Raw genomic sequence first — 23,230 nt, 5'->3', positions numbered from 1 at the left:
TTTTAAATTGAAACAAACAAACAGACAAAACGGAGGGGTATTCAATCAACTAGGAAAACCTGTCTGGAGTCTCCAGCAGCCTGGTAATTCTTTCCACAATTTATGCAGAAGGATCTTTTTTTTTTCCCCTCTTGGGGACAGGGTGAGCCAAAGATGGATTTCAGAAGAGGTGGTGGCATCAGAACTTGTATTTCCTGGATGACTCCTGTCTTCCAAACCCTTGTTGACAGAGTCTTAATGCTGTGTTTGCTTCCTCATTGCCGAGGACTCGGCTACACCAGGCTTTATTCTGCACGATCACAGCTACATGGGAATACACCTCGCCCACCAGGCCCGGTGCCAGGAGCAGTGTCATCGCGTCCTGATGGATGGATGACTTGGGGGTGCCAATGGCGAGCACACAAGCCCTGCCCCTACCCAGCCATGCAGGTGGCCGCTTGCCCAGGGTGGGTGGTGTGTGTTGACAGCTGGCAGGGAAGAATGTGGTCAGTTTCATTCGCTCCCTACCTCTCCGCCTGCCAAGGCTGGAGGCAACTTGCAGTGGAGACTATCTGCTGAGCCTTGGAAGATACCAGGGGCGTGAAGGGTAGAGACGGAGAAGGGAGGTGGTTACTGCCCTCAGAAGAAAATGCACTGTCTCAGACTAGAGACAGAAAAATAAGGTCAACTTGGTCATATTTTGAGGCTCACAAAGTAGGTCCAGCTCCCCAGCCTTTCTCTCTGATTCTTATTGGGAAACATGAATTATTCTAATATCGTTAAAAAACGTGAGCTTTGGAGTCAGACAGACTTGGGTGGAGAGACTTGGACCCACCCCACCCCATCACCTCTCTGAGCCTCATTGTTTCATCTGTCAACGGGGCCAGCAAGTGTACTTCCCGGCCTGGGCTTTTAAAATTTTTTTCCTTTTTAAATTTTTTTTAGTGAGGATTAAAATGAGATAATGCATATAAAGCGCTTGGCATAGAGTTGAACAAATGTTGGCTGTTATTAGGAAAGAAAGGTGGAAACATAGGTGGCCACTGAGTTCACAGACTTCCTTGCAAGGCTGCTTGGGAAAGGACAGGTGCTGGAAGGGGAGTTTCCCAGCTTGATAAAAGAATAATTCGCTTTTTGGACTGTACTTCCCGGAGGCTCAGCTGTCACCGTGTCCCATTCCCAGGAGAAAATTTCAATGGCTCCCGGTGTCTGCAGAATCCAGGCCTTAACCATTTGGCCCCAACCTACATGTCTCCTTCTCTTCCCCTCATTTCCCTTCAAAATGGGTTGGTGGCTAAGAACCTGGGTTCAAATCCCAGCTCTGTCACTTCCTCGCTGTGTGACTGTGTGCAACTGACCTGTCCTCTGCACCCTGGTTTTCCCATTTGTAAAACGAGGAAAAGTCCCAACTTCATTGGGCCGGTGTGAAGATTAGGCTGTGTGTGTGAAGGACCCGGCATCGTGTCGGGTGCATAGAGAGGGAGCGGTGTCTGTGGGCAACTTCCCTTGGGCTTCCCTCCTATCATGTCCGGTGGCCTATTCCCTGGAGTCCATGGATGCTCTGGAAATTCCCCCCAGCTCGCTTTGACTCCTGCTGTTTCTCTCCTGCAGTGCCCTTCCCCCAGGCCCAGCTCCAGGGGACGTCATCTTCCAGAATGGGAGGCGTCTTCCCTCGTCCTTGGCCCCAGAATGTCTTCTGTGGACCAGCTGCTCCTGTTTGATTGGCTCCCATCTGCCTGGTCTCATGGCTACTTAATCCCTTTCTAATCTATCCTACCGGGTGAGGAGGGCCCTGGACAGATCACCGATGCTCGAGCTTGGAACTTTGCACCAGATAGTTGCTCAATAAATATGTCTGGACTTCAGAGCTGGGGGGCAAGGCTGACATTCAGTTGCCATGCCCTGGTATGGTTGCAAGAGTTCTTTATGGCTGGAAATCTTCCTAATTGGAAGATGCCTTTCACCTCAACATTCCAATGATCACCGTTGCTATGTGTGTAGGGGAGAACTGGCAGGGGGAAGCACCTGCCACTCTGAGCTGTGTTATGGGTTAAAGCACATGGCCCCCAAGTTCATGTGTTGAAGCTGTAACACTAGTGCCTCAGGATGTGACTGTATTTGGAGACAGGGTCTTTGAAGAGGTGATTCAAATAAAGCCCATGGGGTAGGCCTAACCCGATCTGAGTGGTGTCCTTGTAACAAGAGGGCATTTGGACACCCAAAGAGACACTGGGGTTGCGTGAACGCAGAGCAAAGGCCACATGAGGACACGGTGAGATGGCAGTTGTCTGCAAGGCAAGGAGAGAGAGTCCTGAGAAATCCGCTTTCCCGACACTTTGATCTGGGATTTTTAGCCTCCAAAACTGAGCGAAAATAAATTTGTGTTGTTTAAGGTGCCCAGTCTGTGGTAGATGTTCTAGCTGCCCCACTGGGCTGACAACAGCTGTAGAGAGAGAAGGGACCCGCAGGCACGAGGGTGCATGGGCTGATGAAAGAGGAGGCTGGAGGACTCCCTCCAGCACTGGGATGACGGAATCACTAAGTCCATCCCCCGCCCACAAGGAGGAGTGATTCACGCACAGGGGTGAATCTGTTCTTTTCCCCCCAGCCAAGGGATGCCATAACCTTCCATGGAAACACACTCTTGTGTCTAACCACCTGCCTTGCAAGCCCGTCCTCATTACCAGGCTAAAGGCAGTAAGTGGCACCTTAAAACTTTTTTTTCTTTTTCAACTTAGGCAGAGACAAAGAGCGAGGGTCCAGGCTTTTGGTAAAAAGACCTTGCAATTTTCCTACAACAGTCCAGCAATCAATGGCTTCCTGTCATACTGAGAATAAAAGTCGAATTCCATACCAAGGCCTGGAGAGCCAGTGAGGCGCTTGTTACCTCCAGACTCACCTCCTACCCCTCTCTCCCTTCCTCCCTTCAGCTCTGCCAATGGGCCAAGATCATGCCACCTCAGGTCCTTTGCACCTGCTGTTCCCACTGAATGCCCCATCCCTGGCAGCTTCCCAGCCCTCCTGGCCAAGCACGGGGATCACTCAGTGAGCTCTTCAAACATACACATGCCAGGGCCTCTCTCACAGCAGCTCTGAGTCCCCAGGTCGAGGTATCTGTATATTTTTTAAAGTCCTGCACAGAGTCTGATGCACAGACCATCTCCCTAGATCGTCAAAGAGTTGCTTCTTGTTTGACGCCTCAGCTCAAATGCCACCTCTGAGAGGGGCTAATCCTGACCCCTCATCCCCCACAGAGCACTCTAGTCCACAGCCCCGTTTATTCTCTCAGGAAAACCCCACACCGTCAGCAACTATCTCATCTCTTCATTTCCTGTATGTTTGAATCTCCTTGTGGGTGTGCACTGGCCTCTCTCCCCAGCTCTACCCCAGGAGTAGAGCTTCTCTGTCCAACGCAGGAGCCACAAGCCACACGTGGTGACTCTTGAGCCCAGGAAACGCCATGGAGCTGAGATATGCTTTCCATGTAAAATGCTATCCGGGTTTCAAAGAAATCATACGAAAGAGACATGAAATATTAGTACTTTGCAAGATGAAAACAGCTCTGGAGATGACATCGTCTCATCCAGTTCTTGAGTCAGTCCTGTAAGGAACCACGCCCCCACAGGACAGCCCAAGGTCACCCAGCCAGTGATGGGAGAGCTGCGGTCTGCAAAGGGCTGGCCCGGCCTCCCCAGTACACCTGTGCACCCCAGGACCAGGCCCTGACTGCCATTCTGTCATGCACAACTCAAAGGTCCTCCCTGGGACAGACAGCGGGCAGGGGCTTCTGGCTGCTGGAGCCAACAGCCAGTCCCTGCCCTCATGGTCCAGGAAGAGGATCAACCCGTTTGTAATCTCTTATCTCCTCCAGCACACCCATCCAGATCCGGCTGTGGCTCTCTCAATTTCAAGGGCTCTGGGGAGCCGGTCCTGGCCCGGGTGGTCATTCTTGTTCAAAGCAGTTGTGGTGGCTGGTGCTGGGCCCAGCCTGACCTGCCAGAGGGCCCCGCCCCTGTCCCCGAAGCTACAGCAGCTGTGGCCTCTCCCCTCCCCGCCCTGTGGCTTCAGGCCTGGAGCTGCTGGCCCTGGGCCCACCTAAGACCCTATCTTCAGGGTTCAGATCTGCTCGAGCAGGGCCCCCAGTGGTATTAGATAGAGCCTTTTTGGAGGGGGCCTTTGCTGTAAGATGCACAGATCAGAACCCTTTGGAATGCGGCAGGTTTGCAGTGCACAGACAGAAAATTCTCCTGTCTCCAGGCTCCAATTATGTCTTTAAATCGTTGGTTTGAACTTGAGGAAACTGCTTGGGTCTGGTCAGAGATAGTGATTGAAGAAGCCGATAAAGACCTGATTTCCTCAGTGACAGTTGGATGTCAAGAAGTTTAACCTCAAAGGGAATAAAGATCCCACCACCTGGGGGACCTCGGAGCCCCCACCCCAGGTGCCAGCCAGTGGGCCAAACTGTGCACAGCCCAGAGCAATGGTTCTCGAAGTCTGGCCCCAGGCCAGCTGCTGGAGCATCACCCAGGAACATGTTACAGAGGCAGATCCTCAGGCTCCCCCCCAGGACCTCCTGTATCAGAAACTCTCGGTTTGAACAAGCAATCTGGGTTTTCACAGACCCCCGCAGGACGTTCCAGGCCACACTGGAGTTTGAGAACCAAGGCCTGCAGTCTACAGCCTTCTTCAAGTACCAGCATCGTCTAGAAGCTTCTTAGAGATACAATATTCGGGCTCCACTTACTTACTGAATCAGAATCTGCACTTATCAAGATGCCAGCAACTTGTGTACACGTTAACATACAGGACACGCTGGCCTAGAGATCCTTGCAAGAGTCTCAAACTCAAATGCTTCTAGGCGCCAAGCAGGTGATGTTTAAAAAAAAAAAAAATGAAGCCAGGTCAGATGCAGCTGATTCCTGCCATTTGGAAATGTTGAATCCAGGATGGCCAGATCTTCCAGTGTTTCAAGAGAATCTGGAAACCCAGAGTAAAAATGACTTCGGGGTTCTGTACGTAGCGGAGGAGCTCCCTCACTGCGATCTATTGAAAGTCAGCCCTTGACACAAGGATTTGTGAAAAAATTTTTTAAATAAAAATTTAAAAATTAAAAAAATAGTGGAATCTAAAAAAAACCATAAATATAAAACAGAAGCAGACTCATAGACATAGAATACAAACTTGTGGTTGCCGAGGGTGGGGGCGGGAAGGGATAGACTAGGAGTTCAAAATTTGTAGATACTGACAGGCATATGCAGAATAGATAAACAAGATTATACTGTATAGCACAGGGAAATATATACAAGATCTTGTGGTAGCTCACAGTGAAAAAAAATGTGACAATGAATATGTATATGTTCATATATAACTGAAAAATTGTGCTCTACACTGGAATTTGACACATTGTAAAATGACTATAACTCAAAATAAAATATATATATATATATATATATATACACACACATATATATACAAACATAAAAAAGTTTTTAAAATAAAGAAATAGAAAAATGACTGTGTGGTCACACGAAGTCGATCCTATGGGAACCAGCATACAGGCCCAAAGGCGCCTCACCTCTGGGCAAGCTTTCTGAGCTTGGGACAGCCCTCCCAGGCATGGCTAGAAGCACCCAGTGGGGACTCAAGAAGGGCTGGGACAGAAGTTCCCAAATCTGGCTGCAGAATGGAATCACCTGCAGACCTTTAAAATACTGGTACCTGGCTTCCGCCCCACTCCCTGACGGTCTGATTTACTTGGTCTGGCGTGTCCCCAGGTAATTCCAACATGCAGCAGTCTGGGAACCACGGGCTGGCTGGAGCAGGGATTGGCAGACGTTCTCAGTAGAGGGCCGGACAGTGATAGTTCAGCCTTTTCGGGTCATAGGATCTCTGTCGCAGCTACTCAACGCCACCACCATAGTGTCAAAGCAGCTAGTCATGCTTTATGACCAAGCATGCCTGTGTTTCAATAATACTGTAATTACAAGCACTGAATTTTGAACTTTGTGAAATTCGTACGTGTCACAGAACCTTCTTTTTCTCTTGAATTTTTTTTTTCAACTACACCAAAACCATTCTTAGCTCATGGGTTGCACAAAAACAGGTGGTGGGTCATAACTGGCCTTCAGGCCGTAGTTTGCTAATCCCTGGGCTGGAGGAATGAATTGAGGGCCCGGACTGCAGGCTCTCTCCTTCCTGGTATTTACCCACACAATCTCCACAATCTCTCCTACACAGTCTCCGAAAAGCAGCACTTGATTATGAAAAGGTTATGTTGACAAGGCTGATCAAGTATTGACTTGGTCTGGCTCTGGGCCAAAGACTTCAGATTAAGCCCTGAATCCTTCACCACCCTGGCAGGATTTCAGGGAGCTGCCTTCCAGTGGGCAACTCTGAACCCCACCTCCCTGGCTGGCAATGCTGTTGACCTTTAACGGGTACTGGCCGTTTAACTGTGGGGTGTGCACTGTGCTTGGAGCTTTACCTACATCCTCTCTTTCCTTTTCATTCCCCAAGTGAGGGAGGCCTCGAATATACCCATGTATATTATTATATACCCATTTTTTAGATGAGCAAACCGAGGCACAGAGAGGTCAGGTGATTTTCTTAAAGTCACAGAGTGAAAGGAGTAGAAGATACCTGACTCCAGAGGATCCTCTCATAACCACTTTGCTATATTGCCTCTCAATAATCCATCACCATCACCAATCAATACAATGTCCAGACACAACCTTCTCCAGGACAGTCTTGGGTAGCAAACCTGGGCTCTCTGCATCCTGATTGGCATCCAGACACCACTCAACCTTCTCCACCTTGAGCTGCAGCCAGGCTTGAGGCACCCAAGATGGATTCTGTACCCACTCCGGGAAGAAGGAGGCTAGCAGAGCAGCCCCGTATGACTGTGCAGGTTGTGCACTGCACAACTCTAGGGAGCATTGTTCACGATGTATTCTGTGTGAATGACACCCCTGGGCTTGTCGAGCTGGAGGCTGGAGGCGAGATACTCAGGGTTGCCTGGCATAGGATTGGCCATGGGTGCCCACCATTATTGCTGTTCAGAAACAATTTAACACAAAGGGAGGAGAGCCCAGAAGGCAATGCCACCATGGATGGTGGGGGTCTGGGCTCAGGAGCAGGGAGCGGCTGGCTCTTCCTGGGACCTTCTCCACCCAGCTTGGAAAAGGATCCTGATCCTCGATCTCTCTCGGACTGGATGGACCACAGCTCGAGCTTTGACCCCTCAACCCTGCTCCAGGTGAAAGCACTTCTCTCCCTCCACACCCTGCCTCCTTGGAAAGAAAGAAGGGCCCTTGAGTGTTCTCTCCAGTCCTGCCCTCAAGCTGCCCTGTGCTAGCCCTCCATCACCCGTTCTCACGCTGGGCAACACCTGCCCCTTGCCATCCAGGGTTGCTGGGAACTCCCAGCCAAATGCCCCAACCTCCCCCGTAACTACTGCTGCCCTTGCCAGACTGTTTTCTGGTGTTTTGTTTTGCTGTTATGACTTGAGCCAGGCCCTGTACCAGCACTGTACATGCACCAGTTTGTGTGACCCTCATCACAACCCTATGAGGCGGGAATTATGATTATCCCCATTTTACAGATAGGACTTGGAGGTTCAAAGAGGTTAGGTCACTTGCCCAAAGTCACACAGACAGAAGGGATCAGAGCCAGGAATCAGATTTGTGTCTTTCAGACTTTAGAGCCCAACTCATCTTTCTAGGGGATGAATGTGTCGTGTCCTCTAGGTCTGTTTCCCTGTCTGCGGGTTGGGCCTTGGGTCTGGGAAGCCATGTAGGTAACTATGATGTTGCTGCTGGTGGTGATGGTGAAGGAGATGATGGTAATGATGGGGATGATGGTGGTGATGATGATGATGATGGGGAGTGATGATGGTGGTGATGATGGCGGTGATGATGATGGGGAGTGATGACGATGGTGGTGATGACCATGATGTACCTACTGGACAGGGTTATTGTGCAGACTAAATGAGGCAACACAGGTGAAACACTGTTCATGTGCATCCTCTGTGGTTAGCACTCTATAGGTATTGAGTCAGCAGGGGGTCCCTGTGCCCTAGACCTCCAGAGAGTGTACCACTGCTTTGCCGTTTATTAAATAAACACCCTCCTCTTCAAACACTGGTTCAAAGGCATGAATCAGAGACAAGAGAAGGAAAAAAGGGTGACATTTTTCTCTGTTGGCCGCTCTTGTTTCCTGCTAAGTCTCCATTTCCTGCCAACCTGTGAAATGCAGCTTGGCTTTTCTGGGCCATGGGCCCAGGCTTTGGAATCAAGTCCCTGGGAAGGAAGCCTGGCCTCGGTGGGCTTCCTAAGCCCCTGGGAGGGCAATCTCCCAGGCCTCCGGGAAGATTTGGAGGCTGAGAATCTGGTGCCCAATCAGGGACCGCTGCCGTAAGAATCACAGCCACCTGCAAGCTGGGTGCTGGCCTGCCCTCTGGGTCAGGGAGATTAGGATCTCCTCCACCTGCACAGTGACCCAGGGTCGTTCCTCGAGGAGGGAACAGTTGAAACCTTATACTTGGCTGCTGGTAAAGCAAGGGCTTCAAGAGCCATTGTCACAGAGTAAAAATTTCCATTCCTCCTCCACACTCACCTCTCAGATGACATTTGGAAGCTAAGGAAAGGCGGCGGGTGGGGGGGGGAAGAAAAGTGAGCTCTGTGGTCAGACTGCTTGAGGCTGAATCCTAGCCCCACCATTTGCTAGCTCCGTGTGACCTTGGGCAAGTTACTTAACCTCTCTGAGCCTGTTTTCTTATCTGCAAAATGCAGACAGTTACATCACCTGTTTCACTGGGCTGCTGGAAATATACAGTGAGATTGTGCAGCAAGAAAGCTTGGTTGCTCCAAGCATCAAGTGAGGCAACGTGTCTGTACTTTTATGGTAGCTGAACGAATTCCATGAAGTAACGTATGTGCCCGGCATGCACTGTACACTGAAAAATGCTGCCTATTTTGTAATTACTACTGTAGAGGAGAAAGCCAAAAGGACCCCATCAACATTTATCTGACAAACGACACCTTGTGTTGGGAGAAACTGAAGTCGGTTCATCCCTGTGCACAAGGCAAGCAAAACGACATGGTTCCCAGAGGGGCCACACCTGCTGGAGTGAGCGAGAGGCTTTTCGGAGCTGTCTGACGGCAGCGAGGGGTTGCAGGGTGGGTTTTTAGTCAACTAGATCCTAAGATCCAACGGGAACACAGCCCCACCTAACTTAGGCCCAGACATTGGTGGGCCACTGGGGGAGCTCAGGAGGTGGGGTGAGGATGTAGAGGGGGTCAAGGGGTGAGGTGGAGGGGCCAAGGAATCTCCTGGGGGCTGGGAGACATGGCTTGTTCATCGCTGTATCTCCAGTGCCTCGCCCACTGCTGGCACTATCCATCCATCTATCCATCCATCTATCTACCCATCTGTTATTCATTCACTCAACCAATATTCACTGAGCGTCTAAGGGGAGCTGGGGCTGCAGCAGTGACGCAGTGAACAGAACAGACAAACTCTGACCCTCTAGAAGTTTAAAGCCCGCAGGAAACACTCCCCAAATATTCCCCAAAGCTGGGAAATGTGTCTGACCACCGCTTCTCCCGCCTTGCTCCTCCAGGTTCTGCCATCTGGGGTCAGGGCAGATCTGCCCAATGGGCGGGTCGTCCCGTGACCAGGCTGCCACCCACTGTCAGCTGATGGCAGAAGGGTCAGGGAGGGGTGAGGACCAGACCGGCTCCTGCTCCAACAGCCAGCAAGCTGCAACCAACCAGTCCACCCTCCTCCTCTTGACTGTCACCCCTCCCTCGACACACACACCCAGACTGATTCTGATCTTTCAACTTTCCCTGAATTCTACAGGTGTTTCAGTGTGTTCAGCCCAGGACTATCCTCCCACTGCCCCACCCTCATCCCTTCTTGAAGCAGCATATCTGGAGTAAATCAGAGCAGAAAGAAGGGTGGGTGGGGCCGGTGAATGGGGGAGGGGTGTCAATTACCTGCCGGCCACAGGGCTAAGGGGCTTGCTCACTTAACGCTCCTGCAGGAGGTACCATTGTCCCCTAATCCACAGGCCAGGGCTGGGGCTTAGAGGTTAACCTAAGCGCAAGGTCACAAAGAGCTGAGCTCCAGCGCCAGCCTGTCTGACCCCCAAACTCTTAACCGTTCATAAATGGAGTGTCCAAAGAAGAGAATTAAGGAGTCTAGCGGGTGTTAACACTTAAACCTTGGCAGTAACACTCTGAGGACAGCAATGGTCTCTCCAAGCAGCCTGCAGGAACCCAGGACTCCCCAGACCCAGTAACTGGCCTCTCCTTCCATTGGGAAGGAACTGACATGTGCCCAGCACACGTCTAAGCGTTTTACATCCCCCTTGGTCTCTAAAACAGTCCTTCTAAGGTCCACAGCCTCAGACCCCGCAGGTTCTTTGTGGTCTCTCTCACCAACCAAAGCCTCTGTCCAACTCCCCACTGCGGAACCAACCACTGAGAAAGGACAAAGTGATCCCTCCTGGGGTCGGGGGGGGGGTGGTGGGTCCTATCAACCAGGAAAATCAACAAACTCCACACACAGACCCAGGTGAGAGTGGAATTTCAGGAATCAGCTTGTTCTGGGAGGTTGCAATCCAGCTCCTGCTTAATAGAGCCGGTTCAGTGCCCCTCCTGACGGAGGATGTGCCAGGCTCCTCAGGTCTTAGCCTTCCTTCCTGACCTCGGCTTGGGAGTGAGCTCCCCGACACAACAGGAGGAAGCAAGGCTGCCTGGGTTGTCCCAGAGGTCTGCAAGGAAAGGGCCGTGTTTGTCATAGGGCCCCCAACTCCCTAGTCCTCTGATTTTCCAGACTCTCCCTGGCAGGGAGGCACTGGGGAGGAGAAAGCTAAGGCTGAATCTGGGTTCTGTTGTTATCACTGTGGGGCCCCCTGGGAAAATCCCTGAACCCCTTGGAGCCTCTTATTGCCCCACCCCTCATCACCTGTGCTCCCCTTATCTTATCTTATCTTGGCCTCCCCAACCCATTCCAAGGAACTCCTCCAGATTCAGCTCAGCCTCATGACTATATCTTGGCTAGGACTCCATTTCCTCAGTGTAAAAAATAAATCCCTTTTTTAAAAACAAAAGTGCTAAGACTTTCAGGCTTATTTCAAGTTTATTTATTTTCTTAACATTTACTTAGGACTTACTGTGGGGCAGCGTCTGCTCTAAGCACTTGACACCTTTAATCTTCATGACATCCCTAATTAGGTGAGAATTATTATCACCTCCAGTTTACAGATGAGAAAACCGAAGCACAGAGAGGGTAAGTAACTTGCTCAAGGTCACACAGCTAATCAGTGGCAGAGCCAGGATTCGGATCTCTTGTAGGTTAGGAGGCCACAGGTTAAGAATTGCTGCATCTTTGGTAGATTCCCACAAGCCAAGATGATTTTGTCTGACTCTACATTCTGGAATTTTACATTATGGAAATGCATTAAAAATTTTTTTTTGCAAGTACAAAGTGATACAAAAATATAGACGGTGCTGGCATAAACTCTCTCTGTATAAACTCACTCCACCCGAATCTGCTGGTCTTAATATTTGGTCCAATGGCCTTTCTATTCTCCTAAACCTGACTTCCTACAATGGTTCCAGAGATGCAGAGCAAGCACTTTGTATGGATAAAGTCATTTAATCCCTGCAGGATTCCTGTGCACCAGGCGCTCTCTGACAGCCCCACTTTGCAGGTGAGAAAACTGAGGCTTAAAGAAGTACACACACTTGATCAAGTTCACAACAGCTAAGGAATGGTGGCATCAAGGACCAGAACTCAAGCCATCTGATATCAAAGCCCCTACAGTTTTTTTTTTTTTTGAGTCATCTCTAAATTTTTTCACAGTGGCAAAACATACAACATAAAATTGACCATTTTAACCATTTTCAGGTGTACCCTTCAGTGACATTAAGTACTTTCACATTGTTGTGCAACTGTCACCGCTATCCATCTTCAGAAGTTTTTCATCATCCCAAACAGAAGGCAACTCTGAACCCATTAAACACTAACTCCCCATTCACCCTCCCCCTCAGCCCCTGGTAACCTCTATTCCACTGTCTCTCTGAATTTGCCTTTCCTAGGTACCTCATGTAAGTGGAATCATACAATATTTGTTCTTTTGTGATAAAGGCCCTACTTAAAATACTTAATTCTTTTTTAATTGAAAGCAAATTATATAATTTGGGCAGTATTCAAAAGGGGAATTAACCTTATCTCCAGTGTCATGCTTGTTTTAAATAAGGAGAAAGAAGATACATGTGGCTAGATTTTCTAAGAATACTACAACAATGTACGAGGGAAGAAACATCTCAAGAATACCAACTTGGATGAAAAGAAAAGTAAGTCTCCTTTTCACCTATCAGTTTCTCTCCCCAAAGTCAACCAGTATCACCGGCTTCCAGGGTGTCCTCCAGATTTTAACCTGCATGTGCAAATACATACATATATGGACACATGGAGTCCCTTTTAAAAACACACACACAGGTGGTATAGAATATTATATACACTGTTCCATACCATGCATTTTTCTTTTAATTATACATCTGGGAGATGGTTTCACACTTATTCTAGAGGAGCCACTGCTTTGTTTTGAACGGCTGCATCATATTCTCTTGTGTGGCTGTCTCGACACGTACAGGACTCAGTTCCCTTCTGATGGATGTTTAGATAGTTTCCAAATCATTTACTCCCACACAACGCTGACTATCTTTGTTCTAACATGATGTGCCCAGTGGTAGGAAATCCACTGGATAAATTCCTAGAGGTGGAGCGGCAGAGACATAAGGTATGGGCATCTTATTAGGGCATCTTACTATTTATTTAATGGAGGTGCTGGGGATTGAACCCAGGACCTCGTGCACGCTACGCAAACGCTGTACCGCTGAGCTATACCTACCCCCTCCTTTTGTACAGGCATCTTAAATATTGAGTTTTCTTAACTCCCCCTGAGGCTGCCCGGATTCGAGCTCCCATCAGTGGAATTGAGAGTCCTGGTTCCTCCACCAGTCTGAGTGTTACCCAGAGATCTGGCAGGTAGAAAACAGAATCAGTGTGGTTTTGTTGTGCATTTCTGTTTCCAAACAGATAAAAAAAAGGTGAGCATCTTTTTATGTGTTCGAATTTCAATTTGTATTCCTTTTTATGTAAATAGCTGAATTATGCCCTTTGCTTTCTTTTTTCTTTTTTTTTTTTCGGATCAGGTAGTTGGTCTTTAATTCACAACAGCTCTCTTTGTCATAAAAATGGCAAATACGTTTACTTGTTTGACATGCCTGGGCTTACAGAGTTTTGTTTGTTTTGGTCACGCAGAAAATATTAATTTTTAGGTAGACAGATTTAGAACCTTTTTTTTCCAGTTTTTTTTTGTTTGTTTGTTTGTGGGGGTGGGTAATTAGATTTATTTATTTATTTTAAATGGAGGTACTGGGGATTGAACCCAGGACCTCGTGCATGCTAAGCACACACTCTACCACTGAGCTATACCTTTCCCCAGACTTAGCAACTATTATCATTTTTTTAATTAAAAAAATTATTTTTATTATATTTTTAATAGAGGGACTTGGAGTTGAACCCAGGACCCATGCTAAGCACGCTCTCTACCACCGAGCTATATCCAGCCCCCCGCCCAGCAACTCTTATCTTTGAAGCAAGGCCCACGCTTCCACTCAGGAGCTTCCACTGTTCCACTGCCCCATTCCTCATCAGCGCTTTGAAGAAGATGCGCGGAGTGGGGCCTGCTTCTCAACTGGAGGTCGTCTGCAAGATATGACCGTCCCCAGGCTGCGCTTACCGCCTTATCACTTCACCTGGGGCCTCCTTAACGTTCCTCGCTGCGGAGTTGGGATCATTTTTCTACTGCTCACGTGTTCTCAAAGCCTGTCCACAAGGGCCCCCAGGCACAGAGTCCCGAATCATAGGCTTTTATCAGGAGGTGGGGACACGTCCTCGTCGCCTGGGGCACCCTTACTAGGAAACAGCTCCTTCTGAAAGACAAATCTTGCACCAGGTCATCAAGGTGGGCCCACTGGAGGCAGCGAACCTAGGAAGGAGAGCCAGTTCTAAAGAATAAAAGCCCCACTAGGCCCCTTGGGCAACTTTCCTATCAGTAAAGAAGCGGTTCTTTCCAGCCTCCTGTGCGGAGGGGAACATACGTTTGTCTTAGGACATCTCCTCCAGCTTTGGCCTTCGGGAGGACTGAATTCTCACCATGCACCCACTCCTCTAGTGGGAGATAGACTCAAGTGGCCAGAGAGGATTTCATTTGATATTTTCCTCTAGGCCAGTGATTCTGCCCTGGGGGGCTTGTTAAATTCCAAGTTGCTGGGCCCACCCCCTGATTCAGTAGGTAGGGTCTGAGAATCTGTATTTTGAAAAAGGCTCTGGGTGATGCTTTCAGGGACCACACCTTGAGACCCACTGGCCCAGGACAGTCACTCCCTGGGGACCCCCATCTCAGGCTGGGCAGTGGTGTGAGTTAGGGTGAGAGGCCTGGAGGAACACAGGTCTCATTCAATCAAAATAACAGCAACCGCTCTGTGCTGGGTACCGTGCGGAGGGCCGTGTGTTCACTCTCATCTCGTCCTCACACCAAGCCCACGCAGTAGGTTCTTCTAATACTATCTCCACTTTACAGCAAGAAAACTGAGGCTCAGAGAGGGTGCACAGGCTTCAGAATCAGACAGATCTGGGGGTCTGATTCCAGTTCTGCCATTGACATACTGTGTGAGCTTTTGAGCAAGTGGCTTACCCTTCCTGAGCGTCTAACTCATCAGTAAGTGAGGGACCAAAAACCTGATTCCCAGGGCATTATGAGGATGAGAAGGGTGGTGATTATAAGAGCATCTGTACACAGTAGATACACAAGAAATGGGGGGAGGGTATAGCTCAGTGGTAGAGTGTGTGCTCAGCATGCACGAAATCCTGGATTCCATATACTAGTACCTCCATTAAAAACTAAACAAATAAACCCAATTACCATCCCCTCAAAAAAAAAAGAACTACGTTCATCCCCTTTCCTGCCACAAGTCCCATCATGATCTCAAGGTCCTTTTCTGGCTCCCCAGTCTTCCTGCCTCTCCCCACACCCTGTGACACTTTACCTGAAGTCACATTTGACCACTGTTTCATCTGGTCATGCCCCCCCAGGCCTTTGGAAAGGCTGTTTCCTCTGTGTCGACATGTCTTTCTTACTCTATTGCTCCAGAGAAACTCCTATTCATCCTTCAAAACCCACCTTAGAAGTCCCCTCCTTTTTGTCACTTTCCTTGCAATGTTGCCCTCTTCCTGCCCTCAGGCAGAAAAAACATCCAGGATTGCAGCATCTTCTCTTAAGAAGGTGCTCAAAGTGTTATTTTCCTTCCTTCTTTCCTCCTTCACTTGTGTTTCCGCAGCATTTTATATGGAGTACAATTTGGAATATAAATTGCAGTTACCAGGACCCGGCAGCTTATACACCATCAGCAACAGCACCATCAACACTTTGTATAGTCCATGCACCAGGCGCTGCTGTGAGAGGTTTAGGTTTGTTGGTTCATTTAATGCCTGAAATAACCCTTTGAAGCAAGTGCTACTTATTATCCCCATTTTCCATACAAGGAAACCCAAACACAAAAACGTTAAATCATTTGCTTTAGACCACACAGCTAATCCGTGCCAGAGCTGGGTGGCAGAAGCTGGCGTGGAGTCTGTGTCATTAACTTTTATATTACGCTGCTCTTTAGGAGTGAGGGCTGGGCCAGGTGGGGACTGTGTCATCCCAGGGGGCCTGCCCCATCCCAGGGGGCAGCTGAATGATGAGGCCAGAGCTGTCAGCTTTTCTGATCCTCTTTTCTCCAGAGGACCCAGAAATAATGAAGTTTTATGTGACATTGCCTACTTTTTAAAATCTTGGGAGAAAGCTAAAATTTACAAAGGAGCATGGGTGATAAACAAGTTTCCACTGTATAGCACAGGGAACTGTATTTGCTATTTTGTAGTAACCTATAATGAAAAAGGAATATGAAAACAAATATATGTATGTACATGTATGACTGAAACATCATGCTATACACCAGAAAATGACACATAGTAAACTGACTATACTTCAATAAAATAAAATAAAATAAAATAAAACAAAATAAAACAAAAAGGAGCGAGGGCCTTACAAAAGCTGCACACAGGCACACTTTGTGACTTCTGCTGTCTCCTGTGTCTCAAAGCTGGGGATCTCAGCTCAGTTCATTTCTGCATCTTAGCTCAGGGCCAGGTGCACAGTAGGTCCTTTGTAGGTGCCATGATACTTCTGGACCCCGCTGTGAGCTGAGCTTGGCTCTCACAAGCAGAAATCTCATCCTCAGTCCCACACAGCACTGGGAGTCCCTGACCTGCACTTGGGATGTGAACGAGGTCCCAAATGGTGGTCCTGAGTGTCACCCCCAGCCTGAGGCCATCTCTGGGTCTCCTCCATCCGAGACAAGACCCCCCTGCTTTCCAAGTGCTGACAATGATCTAAGCGTTTGGTTTCATCATCCCACTGACCCACTCAACACTTTTGGGAAGTTGCACTGTCATCATCATGTTACCGATGTGAAACTGTGGCTCAGCCGGAGAAAGGGAATTATTGCCCAAGCTGGGAAGAGGTGGAGCTGGGACTGTAACGCAAGTGGCTCTGATTCCAACTTTTCCCCAACTGGCTGTCATCAGGCCTTCCACCAAACTTTGGATGCTCCTGGCCCATGTTCTAGAGCAAGCACCCTCTCACAGCACAGCCTGGTCCTGGAAAGTTTGTGGTACACAAATGGGACCCTGGACACTTCAGTGTGTTAGGCATGGTTCCTAACTCCTTCTGTGTCCTATTGGAGAGTGGAGACAGCATTGAGGGTATCTAGAGGGAACCTCTGGACACGGCCCCTTGTGGGAATTCTCCCCATTGGGGCCTGGACAGGCAGAGCTTATGGCCTGGCTCAATCCCAGGCCTTTGGGCTCAGCAGAGACCACAGATAAAGGGATGTAGTATTTGTCCTTGTTCACAGATAGACAGGATAGAAGTGTGCATGTGTGCACCTGAGCATGCACGGGCACCTTGTGCCCATGCATGCATGATGGAGAATGGAGGGGGACCTGGTCCCCCAAATCCAGATTCTGTGAAGTTAGTTTGGGACAAAGTGCGAAGAAATCTTTCTTAACCCAGAGATGCCAGTTTACAGAAGAGGCTGAAATAAGAAACAGTTCCCTAATTTTTATGACCTAAATGCCCATCAGTAGGCAAACCCATGGTTGAAAACTGTGCAGCAGCTAAAATAAATAACCTAGATTTATATGCAGCAACACAAATAACTTTCCAGGAAATGATAACGGGGGGGGGGGGGCAAGTTGCAGAATGATGTGGATGGATTATACCATTTCTATTAAACATCCACCCACAACATGACTATGCAGCTTACATACTTTCTGTGGGTACACGTGTATATGACTACATGGGTGTAGGTAAGGTCTGGAAGGAACACCCCAAATTATGAAGCCGGTTACCTTTGCAGAGTAGGAAGGGCAGAGGGTGGAAGGATATAGACAGAGGAGAATGGATCCGTGTATTTCTCCTAGAATCACACTGTTCAGTAGGTAGGTAGGTTGGGTCACTGGTGGCTGTCATGTGGGGCCACAGGGATGCTCAGGCCTGAGAAGTGTTCACACAGGCTCCTCATCGACTCTCCGGGGCTCGGCTGTCAGGGACAAACGCTGGCCTGGGCTGTTCTGCCCTTACTCTGGTAGAGGTGGGCTGGGGGAGATGTCGGGCTGCTTTCCTCCCTAAACTCCTCCGTGCCTCAGTTTCTCCCTCCACATTAGAGTGCAAGATCTGGCTCCCCGCTGCGCACTTTCTGCTCGCAACTCCCGCCCCCAGCCCCTGCCCCAGCCCACCCAAGTGATAAGTCTCCGACATATGCTCCTTGCGGGGACAGACAGCAGGACCTTCGGGGGTGGCCTTCTCCCCAGCACCGCCCCAAGGTGGACACTCAGTGAAAACACCCTCCTGCTCCCCAGAGGTTGGCTGGCAGAAGAGTCTAAGAGGTGGGCTCTGGGGTCAGATTCCCTGGGTTGAAATCTGGACTCAGCAACTTGTCCCTGGGACCTAGGGAAGCTTCTCCAGCTTGACTCAGTTTTCCTCTCTGTAGAAGGGGGACACCAACCAAGGAGACCCTAATTTCAGCGAAGCGTTGTGCGTCCCGATGCCTGTCTGGTAGCCCGCGCTCTCGGATGTCACTGTTGTCACCCTCCCAAACGACATCGCACCCGGCCCTCTCTGCGCACAGACGCGCAGCGCACTCGCCTGAGCCCTCGGCTCGCATTCGGGGGCTTCCCCGCCCCCACGCGGTGGTCCCCCTGCGCGCGAAGCCCGGTCCCCTCAGAGCCGCCAGCGCCAGCGCCACCGCCGAGCGCCCTCCGGTGGGAACCTGCGGCGGGGCGGGCGCCCGGGTGGCCCTGCGCTCGCCCGGCGTCGCTGTCATACCTGCTTCCCACGGCGGCTTGGGATGCGCGCGGCTGGCGGCGGCTGCAGCGCTGCGGAGGCCGCGGCGGCGGCCAGGCGACTGTGGCGGTGGGGCCGCGAGCGCGCGGCGACCGGGACGGGGAGGGAGCGGGCGGCGGGGCGGGGAAGCCGGGCAGCGCTGCGGGCGGGGCTTGGCGGCGCCGACGGCCGGGCCACCGCAGCCGCCCGGCTCCTCGCCGCCGTCTTTCTCACTCTCCCCGGAAACAAGTTCCGGTCCCGCACGCTACCCGGTACCCTCTTCCACATCCACGTCTGCCGAGCACGCCCACCCAGACCCGCGCGCACACACTCCGCATTCTCCCTCCGCACGTCGAACAAGTGCCACAGATTTGTACACATAGACCCCCTCATTCTCGTGGCCCCTAGACAGACCACTTCCCCCTCCCCACCCCGCCCCGCGCAATACATGCCGCGTACAACACTCCATCCTGCCACGCGGTGCATCGGTACACATCACGCACACCTGTACAACCGCGCCCATCACGTCCACACCCCCTCAGGCAGACTGTCCTCCAGCTGAGGTGAGGTCTCCAGGGAGTTTGCATAGGAACTGGCTTCCGCCACTGATTTCCCTACCTCTCACCGGACCTCTGAATTCCTTCACCCTCACCTTTGCTTTCTCAGTGACCTTCCCCTTCCCTCGGTCTCAGCCATCCCCTCCAAGAGGAGACGGTCATGGAGCATCTATTCATTCTACTTCAGGCAACTGCGTGTGGTTTAGCTCTGGGGTCACCCCGTCTTTACCCCTAGTCCGTATTTTGATCCTGGTGGTGCTGATTCCGGGTATCACCATCTCATTCAGGGTTGATTCTGCCCTGGCCTAGAGATCACACATTATATTCATCTTGGGATATTGATTGGTTGAAAGGAGGGAACATGACCCAACTCAAGATAACTAGAATCAGTGAAATTCTACAAAGAGACTTTTTCTTTGAGCTTTTGGGGGTAGGGGGTGGGGCGGGTCCCACCTCCTTCGGAATTGTTCAGATGTGGAGCTGCATCTGGGAAGAGGCTGCATAAGAATGAATCCTACCCAGAGAGCTGACAGAGAGGAAATAAGTCCTGGTTTCATCATTTGACCCACATCAAGCCATACCTGAAGCTAGTCCTACCCACCTGGCCCTTACAGGTGCATTTCCTATGCATTTCGTTTTTGCTAAGTCATTTTGGGTTAGGGTATCTGTTGCTTGCAACCAAAGACTCCAAAGTGATTCTAGTGAAAATTTTATCCAAGCTACAAAAGCAGCAAGTCAGGAGGGATAGTTACAGAATCTTGACGTCTGGAATGTCAGGTCCCAAACTAAGAAGATAAACCACCACAAGCACAGCTGTAGAGTCCTATCCTTAGGCTCAAACAGACAAATTCTGTGCTTAAGTACAGAATGGGAAGCCCTGGCCTGGGGCCTGTGCTAACCCCTGAGATAGAGAGCCACTATGAGATGCAGTGCCACCTGCAGGTCTGGAGGCCCTGGGTGCTGAGTCTCTGGTTTGGTTGGCAGAATCCTCATCTGGTCCACTGATCAAAAGTGGATCCCTGGATCTTCAGTCTCATTCCCCTAGGCCACAGTGAGCTTGGGTGTCCCTCTGCCTCTGACCACAACACACCAGTTTACACCCTGCGTGCATTTTTGTTGTTCCTCTTTCTCTCCCTAGTGTTCGCCCTTTGCTCCCCTCCCCCCATTACTACTATTACTACTGTTATGAACTGTGGTACTATTTGTGGCACCTTGCTAAGTCTCCTTTATCCTCCAAAAAAATCTTATGAGGTAGGTTTTACTTTTGTTCCCATTTTACAGAAAACGAAACAGACTTGCAGGTGTTAAGGAACTTTGCCCAAATAGCTGCAAAGCCAGGTCTCTCTGGAACCAAAGTCCATGTTCGTAAATGCTTTTGCTAAACCGCAGAGTTGTAAACTGGTAGCCCTGGAGTGGGATGTGGGGTGGGAGGTGGGGGAGATCCAGTTTTCAAACATGTTTTGTTAGATCACATGGTGTTTTTAAAAATTTTGAAGCAGTGTTTAAAAGTCAGAAAGTAGCTCATAAAAATCAACTTCCTGATTCTCTGGAAAATGAGCAGTCAAGAGGTCTGGCGACAATGGGGCTTCTGTTCCTGCGTGGTCTGGGTGATCTGGAGCTGAATGGCAGTGGAAGGAGCCCTGATCCCTGGTGATTCCCACTCCCAGGTGCCCAGTGCCTCCACACCCACCTGCCTGTGTGCTGATGCCCCACAGACAATTGAGTGTGGAGCCTCTGCTCCCAGCACCAGGGCCACCTCTGCTTGGTCCTCCCCTTCACCTGGCCAGTCTGCCACAAAAGCCTTCAGCCACTGCCAAGCCTCGCAGATTTCATTTTATTCCCAGAAATCCAACCACAGAGCCCAGATTACACAAGGCACAGCCAGGCTGGCGCTCAGGGCTCACCTGGTCACTCGGAGCACATACCTTTCCATTTTTCTCTCCTTGCTTTGCGTAGATGAAAAATTTAATCAGCTCTTGGAGCTCTGACCTGAGGAAAATGAAGATCTGGGAACAAACTTTGCAACTTTGGTACTGAGGTTTTCAGTTGCATTTGGGAACCTTGAGAAAGGTCAGGTTGCAGCTTGCAGACTTTTAAACATCCTAAACTTCTTACATTCCAGTGAGGGAAGACAGACAGTAAATAAGACAAAGAAACTTTTAGATGGCATAACTGCTGTGGAGAAAAAGAATGCAGGCCAAAGGGGATGGGATGGTGGTTGAATTTTAAATGAGATGATCAGCCTATTTTGAGGAAGCCAGCCCTGCAGATACCTGGGAGAAGAATGTACCAGGCAGAGGAAAAGCAAGTGCAAAGGCCCTGAGGCACAGCATGCCTGGAGTATTTGAAGAGCAGTAAGTGCCCCAGTGTGCCTGGAGAAGAGAATCCAAAAACTCACGTGGAATGTGAAAACAAAACATGAGGCAGGGCCTTGTAGGGCAATGTAGGGACTTTGGTCTTAAGACAGTGAAGTGGAGGGCCTTTAGAAGGATTGAGATGATGTAACCTGACCACAAAGTTTTAATTATTTTTATTGTGATAAAATATATATAATAATATAAGCCGTTTTAACCATTTGAAAGGGTACTGTTTAGTGGCATTAAGTACATTCACGTCATTGTTCAACCATCACCACCACCTCGATCTTTCCCATCTTCCCAAACTGAAATTCAGTATCCATTAAACAAAAACCACCCAGGCTCCTCTCCTCCCAGCCCCTGGTAGTCAGTATTCCACTCTTTGTCTCTATGAATTTGACCACTCTAGGTACTTCACTGAAGTGGAATCCTGCAATGTTTGCCTTTTTGTGTCTGGCTTATTTCATGTCTTTAAGACTCATTCATGCTGTAGCACGTGACAGAATTTTCTTCTTTTTAAAGGCTGAATAATATTCCACCGTATGTGTATATGACATTTTATTTCTCCATTCATCCACTGATGGACATTTGGGTTGTTTCCACCTTGTGGCTATTGTAAACAATGCTGCAATGAACATGGGTGTACAAATATTTATTTAAGCCCCTGTTTTCAATTCTTTTGGGTATAACTGACCGAAAGTTGAAAAGACTATAAGAACTGTTGAGAATGGACCACAGGGTGGCAAGGCTGAAGCAGAGACCAGGGTGAGAGCTATGGAGGTGGTGAGAAGTGGTTAGATTCTGGATATATTTTTCAGGGATAGCTAACATAATTTGTCAGGGGATTGGCTGTGGGGTGTGAGAAAATTCAGGATCAAGTCTTCCTAGACAACCTGGTGTTTAATGAATCATACTCACTTTTGAAGCTATTTAAGCAAGTTGCAGAACAATGCCTGCAAAATAACATTATTTACATAAAAAACTGTATAAAACAATATAATGCATTTTAATGAGCACATATAAGCTTATGTAAATGCAGAGACAGAGTTCTAGAAGGCTACATATCAAATTGTTAACTGTGGTTACCTTATAATGAGAAGGAGGAACCTTGAGAAAGGTCAGGTTGCAGCCTGCAGACTTTTAAATACCCTAACCTTCTTACATATGAGGGTAGTCAAAGAAAATATTATCTTTAGCTATGTTACTTTTTAAAAAAGTAGTATATTCATATACCACTTATGTAACTGAAAACTTAAAAAACCCTAATAAACTGTGCTTATACTTTTTAAAAGGATAGAAAAGGCTGAGTTTAGTTTAAGACCAAGTTCTCCCAGTCAGTTGGGTTTTAATGAGTCAGATTCACTTGTGAAGCTATTTAATTGCTGCTGAAGTGACCTGAATCACTCATTCATGCTGGGGATTAAAATGGAGAGACTTTCATTTGGCTCAGTCTGCTGAAAGAGGAAACCTTACCAGGCAGCATGGGCCTACAGCCCAAGACTGGCCAGACGGCCTTAGAGAAGTCAGCAAAAATTAGAGTGTAATCATAGAAGTAATGATAATCATTTCAACAACAATAAAATAGCAGCAGCAACCCCTTATACTTATGTAGCACCTGCTCTAAACTTTTTATATACATTAACTCACAAAAGCCCAGTGAGGTGAATACTGTTACCCTCATTTTACAGGGAGGAAATGGAGACACACAGATTCCCACTGGTTGCATAGTCTGATGATCAAATCCATCTCCCATTGTTTCCTCCATGCCTATTTCTTGTCTTTTCACTTCGCTTAGAAGGTTTGGGTCGTATCGAAAGGTTTAATATGGAAGT

General features: G+C 49.0%; 1 protein-coding gene across 1 annotated transcript in view; it reads right to left on the bottom strand.

The window, feature by feature from the left end:
* The window catches only part of SCNN1B (sodium channel epithelial 1 subunit beta), a 55,645-nt gene extending 36,919 nt beyond the window's left edge, over positions 1-18,726 (bottom strand). The window contains exon 1 of the mRNA XM_072942784.1: positions 18,488-18,726. The gene's annotated coding sequence lies outside the window, so the exon portion shown is untranslated. The remainder of the gene's footprint in view (positions 1-18,487) is intronic.
* Between the last annotated feature and the right edge of the window lie 4,504 nt (positions 18,727-23,230).

This window comes from Vicugna pacos, chromosome 18, assembly GCF_048564905.1.
Source record: "Vicugna pacos chromosome 18, VicPac4, whole genome shotgun sequence".
Classification (NCBI taxonomy): domain Eukaryota; kingdom Metazoa; phylum Chordata; class Mammalia; order Artiodactyla; family Camelidae; genus Vicugna; species Vicugna pacos.
The sequence above is the reverse complement of the archived record's forward strand: the minus strand, read 5'-3'. Positions and strand labels throughout refer to the sequence as shown.